We start from the raw sequence: 26,346 nt of genomic DNA on the forward strand, positions 1-26,346 counted from the left end.
TAAAACGTATACGTAAAGAGCCAGCAAGCGTTGTTTGAGGCTTCTGTGCAAAACGGAAGTGCTTTAGAAAAAATTCTTAATTTGCTACACTTTTCGAAATTTGCTATATTTACGAATTTTTATATACAAACTAATGCATGCAGCCTTTTGAAATTTAATGGGCTATGAGACCTTAACCTGTTTAACGATTGTGTTGAATATTGTTGCTGTAGCACAAACTTCCATTTTTAGTTGCCTCAAATGTGAAGTTTTGACGAAAATGAACACTATTTAAAAATCAAAATAAAAAAACCCATCGTTAAGTTTTCTCAAAATTTCGTAAACAGCTGTCCGCAGACACTGGAAAAAGAACATTAAAAACATCTTGCATTATTTTGTTTTTAATGGCAATATATGTGGAAGAAATGAGAGCTTCGCCGAGATGCCGCAAGGTGTTAAGAAATAGGGATATCGGGGTAAAAAGAACGTCCATTAGCCTCTGACTTGCCTAAACTTGGCCATGATTGCAACACAAGGGTAATTTTTCTCTTATGGTTAATACTTATGCATAAAATACCGTTTAGTACAATATTCATTCTCTTGAATCTGAGTAAAGATACGTCAACAGAGCAACCTTTACATGGCTCATTTTATTTAACAAGTGTGCGTAGCTTGCAGCGCAGATAATTGCAGATTTAATGGTGAGCTCCCTGTGCATGTACACAAGTAACAAAATTTACGACAGCTAAACTCTAAAAAGGTCGTATTCGCCATGGCTCCGTCGGAAGCGTCATTATGCAGTGGTGTTGGCTGGGCTGATTTAGCTGGCAGATAGTGCCAGCGGTTGCTCTCTTCTACCGCCTCTTTAAAAAAGGTGGCTGAACAGGTGGAAAGAGGCGCGACACTTCCTCTCTCAGAAACTTATGTGTTTTGAGAAACATTACCTGTTCCGCACACTCTTAAGGAACTTGTCTTCTGTGCGAAGCTTCAAATAGAGCGTTTCTGTTTTTATTGAAGTATTGGCCGCCACAGATGAACTGTTCCGCGTTAACAGGGGGGGGGGGGGGTGTTCGCGGAATTAGTTCTTACTCTATGAAACAGCGTATAGCTTCTGCGTGACGGATTCCTTAAACCACTCCTGGATGGTGCGGTGATATTCAAAGTGCTGCGAAGTCTTTATATAAGGGGTGATTCATTGGCACTCTCAATTTAATTTGCTGCATCATTGCCTGCAAGTCCAATATGTGGCGGTATCCACTGAAACTTGAGAATGAAATGCCTATTGCTCAGCTCCTTAGCTAACATCAAGCCTGTCGGCCGAACTTCTTGCCATATAATGCACGGGATAATTGTTGGAGCACCGCTGACAAATCCGAAAGGATGATAGCGTGCTGAGAACGTGTCCTCAGTTTACGAAGCGCTGCAGTAATGGCGGCTCTTTCCACATTTTCAATAAGACCAACTGATCCAGAGGGCCAGATCACACAGATCTAATGAAACGAATCTAATAAAGCTTGCTCTTAAGAAGAAGCTTTAGCTCGGGCCCAACTCCGATGCCGCCTATTCAAATACATATAAAACGCAGAAACGATTTTCTCTGATAACCACTGGGCCGATTTTACTTAAATTTGTTGCACATGAGAGAGAGAAAGGTAAATTCTAGTGACTGCCGGACGCGAAATGTCGACTTCTGGCCTGTATTATTTAACTGGAATTTTTAAGAATTGGCAAGTTTGAAAAAAAAAAATAGAAACACGAAGTTTACAACTTCGTAGCTCTGCACCTATATAAAATATATTGCAGACCTGTGAATGGCATCTATTAGAGCATTCAAAGCATACAAATTCGATCTGCCAATTTATTTCTTACGTGCATTTGTTATTGTTTACAAGGGTTTTGCACAAATTTTAGGCACAAAATAGTAGTCTCTTTTAAAGCCATGTAGAATATAGCAATTTTCTACACTTTAGATTTACTATTCGGTGCAGTTTACAAGATTGTGATATCATGTTTCATTTCTGAGTTAGAGTTGTAAATTTGATAGTTCCGTTTTCTGAAGCTCTGCTATTTTGTCAATTTTATTAAAGAGTTAACTTAAATAAAACAAAATCGCAACCAACAACCACTAGAGTTTCACTTTTTGTCACAGACCCCATGAACGAGGTGGAGACGCCGGACCAAATTCCAAAGCCGACTTATCAGCTTCCGAAAATAATCCCACGAAAGCAAGGGCAACGAAGAGTGGGCCCTCTGGTGCGCCAGTGAACGCGGGTTGCTGTCCAAAGACCGAGTCAGAGCCCAGATTTGTCAAAACACAACAAAATATATTCTTCACAGAAGGCAGTTACACACACGCTTGCACACTTAGGCTAGACACAACAGAATACAAATCAGATGGGTATTCACAAAACACAGGAAAATAATTAACGACAAGCACTAAGAGTCCAACATGTAAAGTACACAATAAAAAGGAACACTAAGTGTCCAATCGTATTCACCAGTGTTGGTCTTGAAGTCGGACGATCTCGGCGTAACTCGGGGCAAATGTCGCAGAAAGAACTTCTTCCGGAAATGCAGACGCTCGATGAACCCGTCGACTAGCTTGCTGGGGAATTCCCTTCTTCCGCAGACGCTCGGTCTTCACATTACATCACTTCACCGGTGTGCACTGAACTCTCGAACTCCTGAATTCCACACTGACGATGCTCGCACGGCGGTTATATAGCTTCCACAGGGGTTCTCGAACTTTCTTATCGGAGTCGTAGCATGGACAAAGCTTGGGAACCGTCGAGTCTTTTCTCGTACCTTCGACCCCTGCTGTCGGAGCTTTGTCGAGGGGGGGGGGGTGAGGTGATGACTCATGCTGTTGGCGCACGCTCACGCGGTAGTTATCTCTCGACTCGCCGGGTGAGAAGGTGTCTTGGCGCGCGCGTGGGCTCTCTCTCTCTCAGGTTAACGTCGCTTCGTCGAGGTTCTTCTAGACGTTTCGGCGCCGTTCGCGTTGTTTGAGGCGTATGTGCTCTCCCCCTCTGTTGAAGCTGCCGCGGGGCCAGCGTGTTCTTTCGCTGGCTTGCGTGACACACGGCGCGTGCTTAGATTATGCGCTCTTTTGTGACATTTTTCTTTTAACTGCAACAGACGTCATCAAATGTGGTGCAGTGGTTGCCGAGAAAAAAATTGTTTTACATGTATTTAGATAGCACCCAAGCTAAAAATTCCTCTTAAGGTGGCAGCCACACCGCCAGCAACTTTCAACGTATTTCGCTTTACTACCTCTTTGCCACCATGTCCCACGGACCCACTCCCCATTCTACTACACTCTACAAACTCGTTCAAAACAGACGATTTTTAGAAGAGCATCATCTGAAAGCACTAACAAAATATGGGCGCGAATGATGGCCCAGTAGCACAATTTACGTCAGAAAGTTAGGCATTCGAGAACTGCGTGCTTGCAATCCTAATACTAGTTTACCAAACTGACCTTTTGTCGCAATTATGGCCAAGTTTAGGCAAGTCAGAGGCTAATGGACGTTCTTTTTACACCGATGTCCCTATTTCTTAGCAGCTTGCTGCATCCCGGCGAAGCTCTCATTTTTCCGCATATATTGTCATTAAAAACAAAATAATGCAAGGTGATTTTTAATATTTTTTTCCAGTGTCTGTGGACAGCTGTTTACAAAATTTTGAGAAAAATAACGATGGCGTTATTTTTATTTTGATTTTTAAATTGTGTTCATTTTCGTCAAAACTTCACATTTGAGGCAAACTGTAAAAATGGAAATTTGTGCTACAGCAACAATATTCAGCACAATTGTTAAAAAGGTTAAGGTCTCATAGCCCACCAAATTTTAAAAGGCTTCATGCATTAGTTTAGTAGATAAAAATTCGTAAATATAGCAAATTTCGAAAAGTGTAGCAAATTAAGAATTTTTTCGAAAGCACTCCCGTTTTGCACAGAAGCCTCAAACAACGCTTGCCGACTCTTCTTTATGTATACGTTTTACGCAAGAAAATGCATTCTTTGTAGCCGTAATATTTTGTATTTGACATTGTTGTGAATTTGCGAGAATGCCCGGTGCATGAAAATGGCGCCTGCAACCTGAAGAATTTCGATATTTTTTTCTCCTAAAGTATCCATTTGTCAAAGAAGACAAGTTCACTTTCGTACTACCGAGTGATATGCGCACAAAATACGAAATATTGAATGAAATCTAAAATATGAATTTTTGGACCCGCGTTGATCTCTCGTAGAATCAATCACCCACATGTAATTTCTGCCGCAAAAAGGGTCACATCGCGAAAGCTTGCCTGTCGAAAATGGCTAAACCACAGAAGTACCAAGGAAGTCATCGTTTAGAGGAGGACGAAGTTTTAGAGGAACAGGAAGGCGGCCTCCTTACTGTTTTTCACACAGGACTAGAGATCACAACCACAGCTAGGTTCTTCGTGACAGTACGACTGTCTGGTCGGCCACTCAAGATGGAAGTAGACTTGGGAGCAGCGTTTTCTATAATAAGTGGAGCGATGTTTGCTCGCCTCTGGCCAGACGATGCCCTGGTGTTAAGAGAACGCAAGCTCGCTTTACGTACATGGTCGGGAGAATGTTTGGACATCCTAGGCTCCGTGCTCATCAATGTATCTTTCAACAACAGCAAAGCACAGCTACCCTTGTTCGTGGCTGGAGGAGTTGGAGCCAGCTTGTTAGGAAGAAATTGGTTCGAAAAACTGGGCATTACGCTGCATGGACTCAACAATCTCGCGGAAACAATCGACACTACATTAGCCAAGTTCTCTGGGGTGTTCGATGAAGCTCTCACTGGACATTCAGGGCTACCTGTATGCATTGAACTTGCTGAAGACGTGACACCGAAGTTTTTGAAGTGCCGGCAAGTGCCATTTGCATTGCGAGATGCCGTATGTCGAGAACTCGACAGAGAACTCCGCGTGTGATTGGGCGACGCCAGTGGTCATCGTGAGGAAGAATGGATCCTTACGATTGTGCGGAGATTACAGGAGCACAGTAAACGCAAGCATCAATCAAGCCAACGGCGTATCCTTTGCCAACGGCAGCTGAGCTACTTTCAACTCTACGAGGAGGACAGATCTTTTCAAAAATTCACTTGACACAAGCTTATCAACAGCTGCACGTTGACAAGACCACTTCTGAGATGCTGATTATCAACACAATTAAAGGCTTGTACGCAGTGAAGCGACTGCCATTCGGCGTTTCGGCCTCACCATCTATATTCCAACGTTTCATGGATACTCTGCTCGCTGGACTACCCGGTGTTAGCGCTTATTTAGACGGTATCCTCATCATGGGAGCGTCGAATGAAGAGCATCTAGATCGACTGGAAGCAGTTTTGCAGCGTTTGCAACAGGCAGGTCTCAAAGCGAACAAGGAAAAATGCACATTTGCGGTACGCGAAGTGCATTTCCTGGGCTACAAAGTGAGCGCTAACGGAGTTGAGCCGACGTCTGAAAAGACTTAGGCAATAACGAGTGCGCCTGAACCAACAAACAAGTCCGAGCTACAGTCATTCTTAGGAATGATAAGTTTTTCCAGCCGGTTCCTTCGAGACAAAGCGTCGATCGCCGAACCTCTTCGTCTATTGGATAAAGAAGCTAAGTGGAAACGGGAAGCCCCGCACAAAGCCGCTTTCAACAAACTTAAGGACGTACTACGTGACTGTACGGTTCTTGCGCATTACGACGACTCTGGCCCACTGATGCTCTGCTGTGATGCTTCGCCTTATGGGTTAGGAGCAGTTCTTGCGCAGTTGGATGGAAATGTACACGAACTCCCAATAGTGTTTGCGTCAAGAACACTCGGCAAATGTGAGAAACTACTAACAAGTCGACAGAGAAGGGCTTGCAATAGTGTTTGCAGTCACGCATTTTCATCCGTACATTGCCGGTGGGCATGTACTCATAGTGACTGACCATAAGCCGCTTCTTGGAATAATGTGCCCTAGGAAGCAAATTCAGCAAGTCTTATCACCCCGGATGCTTCGTTAGTGCATAATTTTGAGCGCCTATGACTGCGAGCTGCTGTACAGAGAAGGAAAAAAAAACATCAGAGTGCGGATGCACTCAGTCGACTTCCTCTTGCTTCCGATGTCGATGAGCTAGCGGCACCAGGTGACGTATTGGTAATTAAAGGTTTGCGTAAACCTCCATTGACTGCCGAGGAAATAGCAAGGCTGACAGTGGAAGACTCCACGCTTTCTCAAGTTTACAAGGGGTTGCAAACAGGATCAACAGCGTCATGGCAAGGTATACACTTCCAACCCTACAAGAGTCGGGTACAAGAGCTCTCTACGCACCGTGGTTGTGTATTATGGGGCACACGGGTTGTGATTCCTACAGAGGCTAGGGAAGAGTGTTTGACTCTCCTTCACTCTAACCACTCGGGAATGACTACAATGAAACGCTTCGCTCGCAGTCACCTGTGGTGGCCTGGATTGGACGCTGACATCGAGACCAAGGTGCGATCGTGTGAGACATGTAAGATGCACAGCTATCTTCCTCCAGCAGCTGTAATGCCGGAATGGCCCCGTCCAAGTGAACCATGGGAGATCGTTCATGTTGATTTTGCAGGGCCGGTGAACAATCGGAGCTTTTTAATCGTAGTGGATGCCTTCTCCAAGTGGCTAGAAGTAAGACAAGTGCCATCACAGTCTACTGCCGCAGCCACGGATGTGCTACGATCGCCTTTCACGACTTTTGGCATACCGCAAGTGATAGTTTCTGATAATGGCACAGCATTCGTTTCGTCGCAAATGCAACACTTCTACAAATTGAACATGATCAAACATGTAACATCAGCTCCATACCACCCGGCCACATATGGACAAGCGGAGCGCATGGTTGCAGAAACGAAGATGGCGCTCAAGAAACTGACGGATGGAAGCCTCTCCTGCCGACTGTCACGCTTTTTATTTAAGCAGCATACGACACCGCACACCACAACGCAAAACATGCCTGCAGAATTAATGTTTGGCAGGCAGCTTTCATCTCATCTGGATGCGCTACACCCCCGGAAACGCACCAAAAGGGGAAGGGTGGACGATATGAGAAAAGGTTACGTGAAAGGTGACAAGGTGTTGATAAAGAATTTCCTGAACAGTAACCCTGCCTGGCTACCCGCTGTAGCAGTGGAAGAATGCGGCAAGAGGTCCTTTGCAACGATGACTCAGGATGGAAGGTGGTACAGGCGTCACGTAGATGATATGAAAAGAAGATATACGTTGATTGAAAACGCATTTCAAGAATCACCCTATCATTCTTGTCCAGGAAATGACTCACCCGAAGACAATCGTTTCACTACAACAAGATCATTCCTCAGTTCAGGGGCCGAGCGTCCGACAGAAGATGCACCCACGGCTTCTGACTCGTCTCCTAATGCGTACCCGGATTTGCCCACTGAAGCAGGGACGCCCGAAAGAATGCAGCGATCCGAACAGTCGTAAGCCGTTCCCGATTGTATACCACGCAGTCGCTATGGTCGTGTTCTGAAGGCACCAGAGCGAGTAGAGATTTCAACATATCAACATAAAATTGACTAAGATATGTTGGAGTTCACTAGAGGGGAGAAGTGTTCTATATCAGCGTTTGGACGAGCGAGCGAAGACGAGGAGAGCGAAGTGGCGCACCCACGGACTCTGAGCTCGTGACCACGCAGCTGCCTTGCAACGTTCCAAGATGCAATAAAAGGCACTTTAAAATACCTACAGAATCCGAAAATTCAATGTGGCTCCACTATTTTATAGCAAGGGGTGTCTTATCAGACTGAACATCGCACATTCTCAAATGAACATGAGCGCCATCTCTTTCTCTGGAATGTACGGTGAGACATGTATAGCGTTAGATGCTAGATGGATAGTGTTGCTCATCTATCTGGGCTTAAGTTTGGCTGATAAAAAGCTAGATTCTTCAACTCACCTTTACCAGTGTTTCTGGTTCTTTACTCTCACTACAAGACGGTATGTAGGCTGCTTTGCATTTTGTACTCGCTGTTCAGTTCTTCTTTAAGTAAAGTAACACAGACGCCATCGCTGAACACTGACTGCAACAGCCTCTGACAAATTCAGACATCTCTTATGTCTTCATTGCAGATGATGAATGACTTCATCGGGATTCTGTTCAACGCAGAGACGACCAGCATCTGCCTCGACTTTGCCAAAAATGGTCAGACACCCTTTCTGCGGCGTGACAAACGCCCCCTGCTTTACCCAGACTTCATGGAGAAAGGCAGCCACAAGACTACACACCGGCCACTCGGGGTCCTGTACCGAACCTGCCGTTCCCTGGAAGCTGCCGTCGGCAGGCTCGGCCATCGACATGTCGATTCAGGCCGGTGCCGTGCACTCGCCTTGCCAGGGCGGGAGGACTATCGAGAGTCGGCGTTGCAGGCCCTTGAGCAATTGCAATGATGCTGTCGGTGGCAGGGGTACCAAACTTTACTGTCGACGGCTCAAGAGGCATCTGCAGAACAATGTGCGGATCGAGAGGAACCCACTGTGAAGGCTGTTTCTACAGCCTGGCAAATAGTGGATGGTTTCGTGGAGCCTTTTTTGTTGGACTCGTCTGAAGACGAGACAAATGAGCCTAGGAAGGGATACTAGAATGGACACGATGATGAGCAAGACCCAGAGATCTCTCGTTCCCTGGCGTTTCCTCTGCAACAGGCATCAGACGCGAGTAACTCTGAGCCGGACATTTGCGAGGACCCCGGCGTCGGAACTCTGGTCGTCTCCTTCCTCCGGTGGTGTCTTGAGCAGCACCAGCCACCCCGAGAAATATGCCGTGTTGACACGTGCGCAGGCGGCGGCTACAAGTGCCAGACCCACAGGTTACCGATGGTGGCGTTGCGGGCCTACAGTTCGTTGCCGGTGTCACTGGACCTGTACCACATCTCTCTGGCCTGTGATCCTGCGTATTATTGCGGTAATAATGTGTATTTATGCATTTAATGTAATAATAATGTATTAAATATTGCATTAAGCTGTATTAATGTGTTCGGATTCTTTAGATACTTCCAGGGGCTATGTGTTTGTATCTAACCGTTTTCCTGCCTACTTGAGTCACTGGGTATTCCGTGGTTGGGCTGCTGTGCTGAGGTAACTGGGTTCGTAACCGTCGGACCAGCTTGGGTTGCCGAGTATGTGCCAATGTGTACATACGTGCCGCTCTTAAACGAACCTGTTTCGCGCCGACGTGGGTCACTGTAGATGTGGGTAGGCACCACCGTTCAAAGAAACTCTCTGACGATGACTTGGAGCACTGGGTATGTGCCACTTCGTCTGTGCTGGTCTTCTATGATGCCAACTCGAGCCACTGGATATGTGCCAGTAGGTGTGTGCCATTCTCTAATTTGACGCCAACTTGGCTAACTAGATATGTGCCGCTGAGAGATTTGCCTTTCTACAATGACAAAAAAAGATTCCTTAAATTTCTGCTGCTTAGCAGAATCTAACCCATGTCGCAAGGGTTGCACATGGACAGCAACCCAACCCATTAGTAGGCTGTGCCACGAATGCCCTAGGTATGTGCGGCTTTCAATTACATAGTGTGTCGCTTACTGTGTGCCACTGAACGTGCAGCAAACAAGGGAACAATTCTCTGCATTTAGGCACCGGCGCACCGCGCTTCTCGTCTCAAAGTCCACGCGTGGACTTCTCGTCAGTGCCATTAGATGGTGGAGCGTGTCCAGAAAGAAGTACAAAGGAGGAGCCCGGTTGTGGCATGACGTATTTCCCGGGGTTTTCACGCACCGGCGCACCATGCATTTTGGAGGCCACACGCATGCTTTGCAGAGGCGGCGCTAGATGGGGCCGAATGTACTTAAGTGTGAAAGAGCAATCCCGCAGCAGTACACGCCTCATACGTAAGTCGTTTTGACGGTGGCAATAAGTTGTTGCTATATCGATTCAATGCTAATGCATTACCGTCGACAGTCGTCACGGGATGGGTTCTGCAGCAATTTTTGTGCATGATCATTTGATATTATTGAAACACACTTACGACAGCGTGACTATATGAACACCCACTGTATGAACAGACCAAAAGCTACGAGAAATGCCCTAGAGGGGATCTCTAGGTTAATCTGCCCCACCTGGGGTCCGTTAATATTTGCATAAATTTAGCACCGCAACTATTTTTTCGAACCCGTAACTTGTACTAACAGTAGAACGTCATGGTCACTGCGCTTTGGCAAGCTTCAACAGTTCAGGGACCTCTTAATGCGATTAGCATTCTTGGTATACTTGCACACTTTCCAGTGTCTAACACATTTTCCCGCCAACTTGGGTCACTGGGTCGTCCATGGTCTAATGGGTAGGGGCTGCTCTGCTGAGGGAACTGGGCTTGAAACCAACCGTTGGACCAGCTTGGGTCACTGGGTATATGCCAATCTAATATGAACCTCTTTGAGGCCAACTTGGTACGGGTGCTGCTTTTGAATGACAAAACAATTCCTTAAGCTTTTTCTGATGCTGGCTGGAATTGAAATTCAGGCTACCTTGCTGAAACATATATTGGACACACGCACCATGCACAGACTTTACGGTGACACCGCTAGATGACGCAGCATGTCCAGACAGGAGCGCGACAGGAGGCTGCCTGCGTACACACCACATAGAGAATGCGTTTCGGCAGTGGCTATACAATGTTGCTACATTGCTCCAATATGAAACGCATTAACGTTGACTTTTATTGCGAGATGGGCTTTGCCAGAGTTTTGTTTAGTTACTTTTTGCAGTGGTCAGACTACCTTTTGAACCCTCAAAGTTTCAATCTGGCAATTAAGTTTGGCAGCAATGTGCAAGGTGTACAGAGTTTCCTTAAGTGGAAAAAGTATTATTCAGCTGGGTGTAATGCGAAAGCTGCTAGGATCCTGGTCCAAGGATTGATCCCGGTGCCAACGCCTTTCCAGGACAGTCACTCTATACTACGGACAACTTTTTGGGGAGGGAAGGGAAGTGAAGGCTACACAGGTGGAGCTCCTTCACACTCATTGCTGCGCCATGTAGTCTAGCAGAGTTTGACGGAGCTTTCAGTTCCTCGGAGCAGATGCCGAGTCTGCGTTGCGTCCACATAGGACGTTTTTGTATTGTTCAAACGTGGAAGAGAATAGGTACGGAAAAAGGAAACTAAGCCTGCGAAATGTATTGTTAAAAACGCCTGGCTGCATCTTGAATAATAAACGCGACTGCTGGATAACACATGCAAGTGCGATATATATATATATATATATATATAGAGAGAGAGAGAGAGGAAGACTTTATTTGACTGGAAAACATTTTATGGAGCTGTGGTCGGAGCCCCTCAGTCCAGGGCCCCACTGCCCTCTGCCGCGTGGCTGACCTTGGCTAATTAAGGAGTTTTAGCCTGCCAAGTCGGAACAGGCGAGCTGTGCCTCCCACTGCTCCATTGTGATATTGTTAGTTGGCCTATGAGGGTGCTTAGTGCACTCCCAGGTTACATGTATTAGGGTAGGTGTGCCACCGCACCACGGGCACTTGGCCCTGTAGCGAGTGGGATATATGGTGTTCAGCATTTTTAGACGGGGGAATACCCCTGTCTGTATTTTGCACCAATCGCCGGCCTCTTCCCCGCTAAGTTGTGGGTGAGGCGGCCGGTATTTTCTGCGGACTCCGCGCTGATGAACAAAGATGTCTTCGAAATTTAAATTGATGGGATGGATACGCTATAAAATTTTGTAAAAGCACTGTCCACACAGAAGCGATGTTAGCCATATCTTTAACAAAGGGCGCCAGCCAATGACAAAACGCCTCTTTACGAATGAAAAGTTTTCTGAATTCGTTCCCAACAGCCGCCCTGGGATTTGCACGCATGTCGCTGTGGCAATGTGCTGTTGGGGATGAATGTGCTAACCACTGCTGCATTGCGCAGGTCTTGAAGAAAAAGGTATCCTGTTTAAGCACAACATTCAATGGAGATGCCTTACTGGTGAATCTCTTCTGAAAGTTCCTTTCCCACCGTGCTGAAATATTCAGCATTGGCTCGCACCTCTTTCCCGCCTTAAAGAAGGCTTGGACAGGTGATGCTCTGGTAAACAGCACATGCCTCTGAAATACTTTTTCAACGTAGAGTTTTGCTACAAAAGCGCCTTTCATACATTGGTCGCGTGGGCGACATTCCCGAAGAAAACCAAGCTAGGTATGTACGGAGAATGCGTCGTGGTGGTTAGGTCGGTATAGAATGACTTGAGTGGATGATTGTTTTACACTGATGTCAACATTGTAAAGAAGGCATAACCATAGCGATTCAGTGGGTACGTAAAAGTGTTCTTGGAGCCCAAAAGAGATTCCGCAATAAAGGCAGGCTATTGGCACACCATTAGCGACAGTCACTGAAGCGATTTTAGTTCATGAAGAATTGCAGCACCTTTGATAACTCTGTAAAAGACGTTCCCCTTTGAGTCATTCGACTGCTCCGTACCCGTGCGACAGATGGCAATAGTGATTTATGTCTAAAATGCCTTGTCTTCTGCCGTAAGCAACGTCTAAGAAACCTACCACATCGTGCTGCTTTTTATTTTAGACATGTTAACTTCTCTGTAATTGGTCAAGAAGAACGCATGATCGTCATCCGTTCACTTTCTTTTTTGCTGCCAAAAACAATTATAACCTAGAAAATTGGCCACCCTCGTGGATCAAGCACGACACAACATACTGTATAATACATATCTGAGCAAGTATACCAGGGGTTGAACTGTTCATGGGGCTTCAAGCATCTAGGTGTAACTGCTATGCCACAACCACTTTGCGCAATCCACTCGATAGTACTTGAACTGGGAACTGGAAAACGATTTTCGCTAGTTTGGTGAACAAAATATGTAGAATAATTAAGGAACCCCAAAGAATAAATTCAATTAACCAAAGGCCATCTCGAGGAAGAGTCAATGAAAGGGCATGTCACAGATGTAACGCTTGCGAATGAATGCAACCATAGCACGCGTATACTTCTGCATGCAAGCTGTTGTGTCTTCATTTCTTGCAGTAGCGTCGTAGCTGTCTTAGCTTTCTCCATAAGTTCTCAGGAATTTCTTGAGTTGAAGTGGACTTTTCCTGGACTATACCATGGTTGTTTTTTTTAAAGAGTGAGCGAGTCTCTAGACGTATCGAGAAGTCCCATGTTAAATTGAGAACGCAGAATTCCCATTCCTCTTTCGAATACAGACGCTGCAAAGCAGCTTTGTCACCTGGCATGCACACTCTTTTTATCAGAGTGGAAAGCCCCAAATATAAGATGCCCCAGGTTACATGAACTCAACCCTTCCCTCCAGCTCGGACCTGCATCCGGGCTTCATCAACGTGAGACATCGCTTTTGTGCTGGCTGTGATTGGGAGTGGCCTTCACGAATGCTTACACGATACATTGATTTAAATGACCGACATAGGGGGCCTCGTTGCCCCCAGAGCAGTCGATGAAGACTGCACTAAGGCACCCTGGACCGACAGGACTGCATGCGCCGTCTGCGACAGCGACAAGCATTTATTGTGCCACTCATCGATTTCAGTCGCAAAGACAATGCTCCAACGTATTGCGACGAGGGCACCATCGGCGGTTCTCCGTGCAGGCGCTACTTGAACGCCATCCTCATCGCTCGTCGGCCCACAAGGCTGGGAATAGACCGATCCCACCGGCCAGTTTCACGACGCCACCGCTGCCGCGGTGCATGCTGGTACTTGTAGTCATCCGGCCTCTCCAGCCGCCCGGAGTGCTTGTACGTCCTCTTTCCGAAAGATTTTTGACAATTTTTATGGTTCGTGTAGAGCCATCGTGCGATGGGAGGATTGACCTGCTGCGTTCCTGCTTGCTACAACAACCACACAAGGGACAAAGGCTTCGGGTTCTACGTGTTTTCTAAAGAGCGAAAGCTTTGAGAGACGTGGATCCAACGGATTAATAGGTGGTACTGGTAATAGACAGCGAGAGAAGAAACACGGGGACGAATAGCGGCCGTATTTAGATGGGGGCAAAATGCGAAAACACCCGTGTACTTAGATTTACTAGAATTTATAGATTATTTGTCGATTATCGATTAGCTATTCATTGGCTATCGATTGGCTATCGCAAGGTATTGGCCACGTATTTGGGCTAGGCTAAGCACTACCAAGTCATCCCCAACATTTCCCCAAATTTATGAATTATTGATCGATTAGCTATTGATTGGTTATCGATTGGCTATCTCAATGTATTGGCCACATATTTGGGCTAGGCTAAGAACTATCAAGTCATCCCCAGCATTTCCTGAAATTTATTGATTATTAATAATTATCAATTAGCTATTGATTGGCTATTAATTGGCTATCGCGAGCTATTGGCCACGTATTTGGGCTAGGCTAAGAACTACGAAGTCATCCCCAGCATTTTCTGGAATTGATTATTGATCGATTATCGATTAGCTATTGATTAGCTATCGCAAGGTATTGGCCACGTATTTGGGCTAGGCTAAGCACTACCAAGTCATGCTAGCATTTTCCGGAATTTATTGATTATTGACCAGTTATTGATTAGCTATCGATTGGACATCGCAATGTATTGGCTATGTATTTGGGCTAGGCTAAGCACTACCAAGTCATCCCCAGAATTTTCCGGAATTTATTGATTGATCGACTGTCGATTCGCTATTGATTGGCTATCGATGACTTGGCGACGATTGGCTATCAGATCGGCGTTTTTATGTTAAAAACGCCGCCTATAGCTTACCTAAGAACTGCTAGATATCGCTGTTACCGAAGTCTGCTAGTCGTGTGCGAAACCCATGTAAGTAAGCATCATTAGTTTCGGCGCATCGTAAGTTTCGGAGCCGCATTTCGAACCTGTCTCTAACTGGTATACAAATCCTATTATGTCCGTCGCTAAGCAAACATAACGTTGCAGTCACCGAGATGCACGTGTGCAAAAATAGTAACGCAAAACGACCGCGTACATCAGCATGTACTACATACAAAGCTCGAACAAATACGATACTCAACGCGTAATCAGCGGGCAACACCGCAATGAAAGAGCAGCAAGCACTTTTGAACGTTCGCTTCGCATGCTGCAATGAACAGCCGATGTTATTTCTTAAAATACATGACCAATGTGTTTCGGTGGTGGAGTCGCAGAGAGGTATAGGAAGCTCGTGCGCAGTACTCAACGAGCGCGGACTGGCGGTGGTGTGGTTGACCAGTTGACTACAATTAATATGATGACAATGCTACTTCCGTTTCGCACTTTTAATATTTCAGTCTGAGAATGTTAAACATAAAAGGCATGCGCTGTCGGTGTTTTGATTCGTTTGTGGGCGGTCGTTCTTAAAAATCCGAGGAATAACTTTGTAAAGAATGTTAAGACAAGGTGTAAACTCTTTTGTGATAGAAGAACTTCAGTACCGTTTAGACTATTTTTCGCTCACGGGACACCTACGCCGGCTACAACGCCTACACTGGATTTTCTGCGACCTGGGGCCCTGAACGCTATCGCGTTAAAGTTAACTAAATTAAATTGTGGGGTTTTATGTGCCAACACCACGATCTGATTATGAGGCACGCCGAAGTGGGGGGACTCCGGAATAATTTGGATCAGCTGGGGTTCTTTGACGCACGTTCACCTAAATCTAAGCACACGGGTGTTTTCACATTTCGTCCCCATCGAAATGCGGCCGCCGTGGCCGGGATTTAAACCCGCGACCTCGTGCTTAGCTTCTCAACACCACAGCCACTAAGCAACCACAGCGGGTCGCGTTAAAGTGGCCGCAGCCTGAAATCAGTGAGGAAACTTGGCATAGGGCAAGGCAAGATGTATGCACTGAAAGATAAGCAGGGTGATGTCATCAACAGTAGATGACATAGTAAAAGCAGAGGAAGAATTCTATACTGACCTGTACAATTTCCAGAGCAGCCAAGCTACTTTTATTCGAAGAAGTAATGAACAGGATATAGAGGCTCCTTCTATTACTAGCGATGAAGTTAGAAGGGTCTTGCAAGACATTACCAGGGGAAAACTGGCCGGTTAAGATGGAATGACAGTCGATTTAATTAAAGATGGAGGATATTTGATTAAATCGACTGCTTTGCGGCCCTTTATACGCAATGCCTCACGATTTCAAATGTACAAGAGAGGTGGAAGAATGCCAACATTATACTAATCCATAAGAAGGCAGACGTTAAAGAATTGAAGAATTAGAGGCCCATTAGCTTGTTTTCAGTATTGTATTATTATTCATTGAGATAATTTCCAATAGATAGAATAAGGGCAACACTTGACTTCAAACAACTAAGAGAACAGGGTGTCTTCAAGAAGCGATATTCTACAACGGATCACATCCGTGTCATCAATAAGGTATTCGAGAAATCAGCGGAGTATAATCAACCTCTCTAATGGCTTTCATAGATTACGAAGAGGCATTTGATTCAGTAGAGATACCAGCAGTCATAGAGGCATTGCGCAATCAAGGAGTACAGGAGGCATACGTGAATATCTTGGGAAATATGCACAAAGACTACATAGCTATCTTGGTTCTCTACAGGAAAAGTGAAAAATTAGCTATCAAGAAAGTGGCCAGGCAAGACACAATCTCTACAATAATATTCACTGCATGCTCAGAAGTGATCAAGCTATTAAGCTGGGAAGGTTTAGGAGTGAGGATCAACGGCGACTAACTCAGCAACATTCGGTTTGCAGATGACATTGCCCTATTCAGCAACAATGGAGACGAATTACAGCAAATGATTGAGGACCTTAATCGAGAAAGTGTAAGAATTGGGTTGAAGATAAATACGTAGAAGACAAAGATAATGTTCTATAGCCTGGAAAGGGAACAGAAAATTCAGGATCGTCAATAAGCCTGTAGCGTCTGCTTGAAAGGCGCTTTTGTAGCAAAGCTCTGTGGAGAAGCAGTATTACGGAGGCATGTGCATTTTACGCGCGCGTGGGCGGCCGAAGCACGGACGAGCTAGCCTTCTTGAAGGCGCTAAAGAACAGCTAGCCATTGCTCAATAGTACTGTGATAAAGCGTGATTGAAAAGAGATTCACGAGTAAGGCATCTTCATCGAATGTTGTGGTTTAACAGGAACTGTTTTCTTCAAAACACAGCGTGCGCTGCGCCCCGACCTGCGCGATGGAGCTGTGGTTAGGTCAACTATCTCCCTACAGCACATTCGCGCAGGGTCACCAGGTCGGCTGTTCGGAACGTATTCACGAAGCTTTTCATTCCTAAAGAGTTGTTTGTCAGTGGCCGGCGCCCTTTGCTAAATATATTTCAGACGTCGCCTTTGGCTGGACAGTGCTTTTACTAAATCTTATAGTATAAGAACCATTTGTGAATAAAGTCCTGAATCTGTGATCGAGGGGTCGTGTGTAATACTCTGTGTATCTTCTGTGGAATGCTCTGCTTTTTCCCAACGCCCGAAGTCGTGCTTAGGCTCGACTTCGGAAGAGCTCGGGGAGCTCCTTCCGGTGTACATCGCTCTTGGTCCGACGGCTACTATTGTACGCCTCCTGAGTGCACGCGGCTCTGGCTGCCATGTACGCGATGGCTGGCGTCTTGTAGTCACCGTGGGCCTGCAGTGCTTGATACCTGAAGTGGCAGCCTGCTCTCCGATCATTCTCGTCGTGTGGTAATAATAATAATAATAATAATAATAATAATAATAATAATAATAATAATAATAATAATAATAATAATCAGCAGCAGCAGCAGCCAAAACCTGTGTTTAAGTCAACTGCAGGACGAAGGCCTCTCCTGCGATCTGCAGTTGCCCCTGTCTTGCGCTAGCTGATTCCAACTTTCGCCTCAAAATTTCATAATTTTTTCACCCCACCTAGTTTTCTGCAGTCCTCGACTGCGCATCACTTTTCTTTGCATCCATTCTGTAACTCTAACGGTCGAGTGGTTTGTCACCCGTGTGGTGATAGTCAAGCTGTTATTGGTGGTGAGCCAGAGGGGGAGAAAAGGAGCCACATATAATACAGAAGCCCGCTGTGCTCACGCTGCTGCTCCGAGAAATGTTTGTAATTGCCTTGGTAACTGTGGCGTGTACCCACTGTGGGTGATCGGCCGAGAATTGGGAGACATAAGGAAAGTATGTTTAAATAAAAAAAATCATATTTGATACTTTCAGAGAATGAGAGCAAAATTGGAGGACGCTTAAGCTTCGCCTTTAATAGTGGAACGCGATTGTATTAAAAAATCTCTGGCTGCTTATCGGGCTTTTTTCTCTTATATTCAAATTACGATCCGACGCTATCACTTCTGTAGGTTGTGGTTAAGTCGTACTTTACGATTTTTCTCACGGATTTTACTTTAAGAAATTCAATTTTTGTTCACTAACGCCTTGCGCCATGCGAAGGGCCTGTCCGGTCGGGGTGGTTCGGGATTATGTTGTTCGGCATGATTATTTCCGCTAACGACGCCGGCGCTTACGCCGATGCCGGATTTTCAGCAACACGGGGCAATTAACGCTATGGCGTTAAAAGAAGTATACAGCAGCCAGACCAGAGTCGTATGGCAGAATGAGGGAGAAAGAGAAAGGAAAAATGATATCACCAACAAGACAAAACTCTCTCTCTCTCTCTCTCTCTCTCTATATATATATATATATATATATATATATATATATATATTGAAACGAAGAAGTGCCGGTTAGCCAGGTGCATCTCCGGCGTATGAAATACGACGAAGTAGTGCCGGTCAGTCAGGCGCATCACCAGCGCTTTTACGCACGGGGCTTGTCCTGACTGCTCGCAGGGTTCTGACTGCCGCACCGAGTTCGACCTCTCAATCCTGTCAATAAACACTTTGACATTTGGTGGAGAGTGCTGGGTACGACTCCATCAACGCTGGAAATTCGAAACCGAACCCTTCAATCATCTCGGCCCATGCCGGACGATCCAGCCCAACAAGCTGCAGTCATGGCACCAACTGTCATCGGTCCTGGCGTGCAGCGTCAGCGGGATCCTGCGATTTTTGCGGGTACCGGTGATCAGGACGTCGAGGACTGGCTCGCCTCGTACGACAGAGTAAGCGCGCACAACCACTGGGACGATAGGGAAAAGCTCAATAACGAAATTTTCTACTTGAGCAACGTTGCACATTTGTGGTATCGTAACCACCAATCCGACATCCCGACATGGTCGGCGTTCAAGACCAACTTCATGGAAGTCTTTAGTCGTCCTGATGTACGTAAACTTCAGGCCGAACAACGCCTGCGCGCACGCGCACAGCAACAAGGTGATAATTTTACCAGCTACATCGAAGACGTCGTTAATCTGTGCAAAAGAGTCGACGCAACGATGCCAGATGCCGATAAGATCCGGCATATCCTCAAGGGAATTGAGGATGACGCCTTCCAGATGTTGGTCGCCCGGAACCGGACCACAGTGTCTGTCGTCATTGCGCTGTATCAAAGTTACGCGAATTTCGAAGGCAGCGAGTTGTCACACAACATCCGCCCTCAGAATTCGCCCCTGTCTCAGGTCTGACGCTAGGTGTTGACGAGTCGCCTCTAATGTACCAGATAAAGGAGTTCGTCCGAGAAGAAGTTGCTCGGCAGCTTTACCTGGTGCCCTTTACGAACGCGCAACCATACTCCCCACTGACACAGGGGTTACAGACCGTCATCAAGGAGCAAGTCGCTGAGTGCCTGCCAGCTGCTATTCAACCGCCTACAGTCGTGGCGCCCTTGACATACGCTGACGTCGCTGCAAGGCCGCCCTTCGCTCCACGTCCACCTCTCCAAGCTGTTGCGCGACCGCCCCCGATTCCTTTCTTGCCGCCAGCACCACAGCTACCACGCCAGCCAAATCCTTGGCGCACAGCCGACAACCGCCCAATTTGCTACCATTGTGGCATTCCGGGACACGTTGCCCGCTTTTGTCGACGCCGTATGCAGCCTACTTATGATTACCGCCGACCCATGAACAGTTACGCCCCTCGATAGCAACAATCCCCTGTGCCGCCAGATGAAACCCCTGTTCCCTACACTACTCGTCGTTCCCCATCCCCACGCCGTTGTTCCGGATCTGTTCGATTCGGCTGCACCACTTGAACCAAGTTCACGGTGGTGCACTTCACGGTGCAAGTTCACGGTGGTGTGTGTGTGTGTGTGTGTGTGTGTGTGAGAGAGAGAGAGAGCATCGCTGCTGCACTGAACGACGACGATGAACTGTGCCACACTGTCAACTTTCGTTCAAGTAGCCATGGACCTTGTGGACTCGGACAGTGAGGAGGAGTTCGATGACTTGGTCGCAATGTTAGCCGTCAAGCTGGTGAGGAAAGACCGAAATCGTATTCCACGGTACCATGAAGATGTCGTTGGCAGCTATTTTGAGTTTGAGTTTAAGCGGCTTTTCCGACGGTCACGCGAGACCTTTAACTGTCTTGCAGACCGCTATCAAGCATCTCAATTCTTCCCAGAAGCTCGTGGAGGGCGCGCGCGAATCGGTGCCGAAAAAACGTGTCTCATCGTTTTGAGCTATCTCGGAAGCCAGTGCAGCATGTAATCAATTGCAGACAGATTTGATGTTACAGAGTCATCTGTGCCGCATGCATCGAGAGGGTGCTGAACCTTTTACATAGCACGAGTGAAGAAGTGATCGCGTGGCCGGACCAGCAACAGCAATTACGTAGCAAGGGTGGCTTCTTAATAAAGAGCGCTGGGAAGGGACCGCGAAACACCATTGGCTGTGTGGATGGAAGCCACACAGAGATAAACACCCCGACCGAATCCCCACACTCGTACTTCAATCGAAAAAAGTTTCCTTCTTTGATCCTGCAAGGCATATGCAACCATGAGAACAGATTCATAGATGTGCTCGTTGGATTTCCCGGCTCGGCGCACGACGCCAGGGTGCTCCGCGAAGGCCCCTTTTTTGAAGCTGCAGCATCGAAATGCAGCAATGGTTACATCCTGGGGGATTCGGCCTATCCGTTGCTACCATGGCTTATGACGCCTTACAAGGATACACAGCGGAGCTTCCCCTCCTGGAAAAGGAAACATAACAAGTCTCATTCCCAGCAGCGAGTTGCCATTGAGGTGACATTTGGAATACTTAAGCAGCGATTTCGCAGGCTGTACTTGGTGGACGCAGCCAGCATCAAGCAGGGCTGCCTTGTAATCATGGGCGCATACGTCCTGCACAACTTATGCAATGAGGAGAGATATTTCTTCGAAGAGCTGCAGGAACTCCCGGATCTGGAGGAAATTCGAAATGATGAGGACAGTGGCCATGTGGTTGATCGCAGTGTGGCAGGCTACAGCGAGTGCCTGCGAAAAGCAATTGCCGAAAAGCAGTGCTAAAACACAGAAGTGCATATCTTTGTGCCTTTCTCGGTGCGTAATAGTTATTTCATTTGTGCCACTAGCAGTACTTATGCAGATAAGTTTTAAGTGCGAATGCACTTCTTTAGCGACCCCGAAAACTCCGCCGGCATCCGCGCTCCTCCTCCTCTCCCCTAGCAACGGCGCGAGGAGCGGAGAGGAGCGTCTGTAGCAACGGCGCAGCGACGTCACGCCCCACGTGACTGCGCGCGCTCCGCCCTCCGCTCCGTGGCTGCGCGCGCCCCGCGCCGGCTCCGCACCGCTCTCCGCGCCGTGACGTCACGGCGCGTTGTGCAGCGGGCGCCTCCGCGCCGTGACGTCACGGCGCCATGCAGCTGGTGTGCCTCTCCCCCCGTTAGGTTTGCACTCACCCTCGGCCGCCGCCTCTCCCCTCGCGCTGACAGCTCCCTCCTCGCCCGGTAACAGCCCCTCGTGTGCGTACTCTCCCCACCGCTCACCCCCTCTCCAACCGCCTGGCGTGTTTCGCTCCGCCGTCACGTGTTGTGTGTGTGGCGCCGGCAACACCTCCTAGAAAGCTTTTAGGAGGTGCTGGCGCCGGCGCGTCAGTCGTGCTCTCTCGCTGCCGTCTCCTTCGCTCGGCTCTGCAGTTTAGTCGCGCGCGCCCCCTCATAGCATCACCCCATGCTTCGCACTTCCTCATACTCCCCTTCGGGGAAATGCGGGTTTTTGCTTCACTCTGTGTAATGCTGCAAATATACTTTGAGAAAACGTTTGTGAAAGATAAAGAATCAAGGCGTTTGGGACCTGCAAGTCCCAGGCTACTTTCTATGGTTGTCTGATAATACAGAATATGCACACACATAAGTATCAGTGTTTTTCTTTGAAATTTTTATTCTGAAGCCGTTGTGGCAACCTTCTCGACAGCTGTTACCAGCCGCTCTAACAAGGTCATTTTCTTGTCAAAGCGGTCGGCCCGCTCTTTTTTTGCCTCCTTAAATTCCGTTAAAAGTGCATTCAGTGATGTGCTGTCCTTCCTTTTTTTTGTCAAGGCATCCGCTGGGTTGGCTGCAGCTGATGCTGGGCTTAGCAAGGGTTTGCCCGGCTATATGTCAATGCTGTCATCAGCATCGGAAGACGTGCTGAAAAACAATGTGCAGGATTAAGGGAGATAACTAAACTTCTGTCAAAATAAGGCAACTGCACCTGCTGTCTTTTTCAACTGTTTCTCCGGGCTTCATTAGAACTATAGGTGTGATGTGATGTTCTTTTTCATGAACATCACTTAGCTCTCGATGAAAGAAGAAAAGAATTAGTTGCAAATACAAAAGCCCGAGACTGTACGCAATGGTCAACAGCACTCACTCTTCATATTCACACACAGCGCTCGAGTGCCCGGATGAATTGTTCTTCGTTTTAGTCTTCTTATAAGACCGTTCCAGGCTCTTCCATTTGTTTTGTACTTGAACCTCGGTCATCACAGATGAAAATTCTGTGGTGAGCATCAGGGCAATTGCTTGCCACATGGCCTTTTTTGTCCTGTGAAAAAAGTCATGGATTAAAAATTGGCAACTCTAGCACATTAAAAGCTGCTCAAGTACGCTCACAAGTGCCTAAGCAAACAAAGTTGAAATTTTTTTGTTAACACTTCAATGAGAAAGTAAATGAAACTTGCTTAAGGCTGCTTTTTTTCCCGACGAGAGGATTTATCTCCGTGTATTTTAAAATGAGGAACCGGGTTTTCCGAGTGCTCCAAAGCTCGGCATCAGGGGATCCAGATCGCTCCTCCATCGGTGCGGCGCCTAGGTCTGCAGGTGTTGCCTCTATGGCAGGTGATGCTGGTGCAGCCACTTCTGATTGCGGTGACAGCGTGTCAGTGTCGCTTCCTTGAAATATAACTGTAATGACAGTCCCATCTGTGACAGAAAATAGTACCACATTTAGTTGTAGGTATGTGTCTACTCTGGACTAAAATATTCGAAGCTTCACACGTGGGTTCAGTAGTAAAGAGGAGCGACTTGTCAACCTACACATTCAGACGTAGATGTACATGTACATTATTGTGACCTAGTGGCACGTACCCACTCTGGGGGATTGGCCAAAAATCGGGTAGTTTATAGGAAAGTGTAAAATAAGTCAAAATTTCATAATAGGCAAGTAATAATCGAAAGATAAAGATTGTAGAGCCTGCATGATTTTACAAAAATGAGAATTCTACCATGGTTATAACAAAACAGTTCAAGTTTAATTTTAGTGAAAGAGGAGGTCTAAAATTCTGTATTCAGAGGGTAAATCTCATTGATCTTAAAAGAAAATCTTGGATGGCAGCGCCAACATTCCCGTCGCTATGCCGAAGTGATTAGGCACCCAAAGATTTATTGGGTGCCTCAACAAGGCACCCAAACATTTTGAACAGTTAAGGCTAATCCAAGAAGGCGGAGTGGTGTTGATAGAGTTCGTTTTTTTAGGTTAATAAATCGTCGACAAGAACTTAAAAAACCGTGCTATGGTCTCATCTCCACTACACGTGACAAATCGGCGAGGGTGCCAGAATTCCACAGCGAAGCCTGCTAATATAGCTACTTCAATTTTTTGTCGATTGACATACTAGTTTGTTGTATGCAGTTCAACAAATAAACTTGAACATATTTTTTGTCGCAGCCAACATTTTAAATTTTTATGCACGTTACTACGTACTTGCTATTCCCTCCGCCTTTGTTGCACGGGAAATAGTGCGCGATAAATTTCCGGATCAGAATTACATGCATTTTGTACACTTCAGTACGGGCATATTGACGAACAGGCACACTGCTATAGCTAATTAGGCAACGAATACATCGTGTTCACCGTATTCACAGGCACTGATAGCTGGATTGAAGGAGCTTACAACAACAAATTGACCCCATGTGACTAAAAAGGGTTAACATACCTGGCGTTCTGTAGGCAAAACCATCGCCGAAGGGAACGCGGGTCCCATCCTCGTTCATTACAGGGGTAACCTGCGTTTGCACCCCGTCTACAAGCACAAACAGCGTTGGCAAGTCGTTCGCTGACATCGTCTGCTGTGGTCTGCTCTCAAGTGTGCAAGCTCGTGAACCACGCGTGCACCAACGCGACACCATCGGCAGAGCCGGTTCTGAAAATTTCGGAACCAGCGCTGCACCTTTGCTGCACTTTTTGAAACGAACGCTAGGGTGCAGGGGGCGCTAACCCAGGCAGCACAACCAGGCTGGCCCCAGCACGGCAATATCACGGCAAACACCGGCACAAATATAGGCCCGAAACCGGCAGCGCTACCCGCGTCAAGAATGGCCCAGCGCGGCCATGCCTCTAAAGGGCCTATTTCGGCCATTGTGTGGCAGCGCCAATACAGGCAGATAGCCGGCTCTGCCGTTCATTGCCATTTTAGTGTCCCACCTTGCCTACTGGCAGCGCCGGTATTGGTCAATAGCCGGCTCTGCCACTTTTAGTCAATTTATTGTCCCGCATTACCCACTGGCATGGCCATATTGGCAGATTGTGATGTATGTGGGCGATGCCGTTATTTCCTACGATTTTAAAGTACGCAAATATTGCACGGTAGCTCAATGCAACATGCCATGATCTACTATAATATAACCAAATAATATACACAATTTCTTTATTGGTCTTAAAATAGGGTGATACAGATTGTCGCTCGTATCCCCAATCCTGTGGGCCACCTACGAAAGCTTTGTTTATGACTCTACGGGGGGTTGAGCCGCTTCGGCGTAGTGCCGCCTTCTGCTATTAGCATAGTCGACGGCGCCTGGCAGCCACATTCTTATGAAGTCTTGCGCTTGATTGATGTCGATGTCTGCGTCTCTCAGGCACCATCTGCATACAACACATATACCTTTATTATCCCAACACTGTCAGCAGTGCATAATATAAGCAAGAGGCACAAAACTGAGAAATTAAATGCGTATCACCTGTTCCCACTCTGCATAGCCGCATGTTAAACAGTCTCTTGCTTTTGTTCCCATGCAGGCTGCACGGCAGTTGAACTGCATGGCCCATGATGGCGTTCATTATATTGAAGGCAACCTCCCACAGATACGATTTCTCCATCCAAACAAGTTGTTGAAGCTGAAAAAAGAAGCAGAAATACGCAAAAATTAGGTACGAAATGCCGCTGCATCAAAATATGCGACATTTGTTCTAACTAGCCAATTATGATGAATTATGCCTTCATCACAAGACTTCTCGTAAGTGTTTGTGGGTGGCTGTACTTAGCCTTCGACAATGCGTAAGCTTTTAGAACAGAGGTAGCAAAGAAAGGGTGCATTGTTTCATGATAAACACCTAAGCAAGCTGCAATGCAACAGGTTATATATACTTTTGCTGGAAGTTCTGAACACCAGTCAGCTCGCAGAATGTACTTCCTGAGTAAGGAATTACGACAATCCAACTTTGGTCTTCTTGAGTGTACCAGCCGAAATGTACCCTGCTACGTGTTTTCAAACAGACAGTGCGTTTCAGCTGACGCTGAAGCGGTGCAGCACCGTCTACCTGCATAGTAAAAAGTGGCCGTACATTATCTCTGTAAAAAAATAAAATACACGTATTAGGAAATGCACTTAGTTGAAACACTATACTTGAGAATAAAAATAATACAATTGTGCTTACCTTGCGATAATTGAGTTTATTTTGCAGTAAATGCAGTTTTCCAACGTTTGGCTAGTTGTTCATGTTTCACCCAATAGCAGTGTGGAACCAAGCTTGTAGTGGCGAAGGTCAAGCCGCTTGTACTGAACACGTTGCTGGACAAGTTGATGCATGCTTCGCAAGCAAAACATGGTGCAAGAAATGTGGGCTACGACAGCTCACAGGCAGAATCAGAATGTGTACGGGTCCTACGTCCTCCAAGAGACCGAGAGTCACCACGTTTTTTTGGAAGTGGGCGAGGTCCGCGCAGGGAGCAACAAATTTGGCAGGGCATTATTCACGCTTCTTTGTGCACCCATCCGGTTCTGATTAGCAACGCAGGCTCGGCTGTGCGCATTATAGACCGTGCATACCTTCGACACTGCAAAGCGAGGGAACGCAGGGAAA

At 46.7% G+C, this 26,346-nt stretch overlaps 1 pseudogene; it reads left to right on the forward strand.

Annotated features, from left to right (window-relative positions):
* The first annotated feature begins 20,092 nt into the window (after positions 1–20,092).
* On the forward strand, positions 20,093–21,294 carry LOC119443066 (uncharacterized; annotated as a pseudogene).
* The last annotated feature ends 5,052 nt before the right edge of the window (positions 21,295–26,346 follow it).

This window comes from Dermacentor silvarum, chromosome 1, assembly GCF_013339745.2.
Source record: "Dermacentor silvarum isolate Dsil-2018 chromosome 1, BIME_Dsil_1.4, whole genome shotgun sequence".
Taxonomy (NCBI): Eukaryota; Metazoa; Arthropoda; class Arachnida; order Ixodida; family Ixodidae; genus Dermacentor; species Dermacentor silvarum.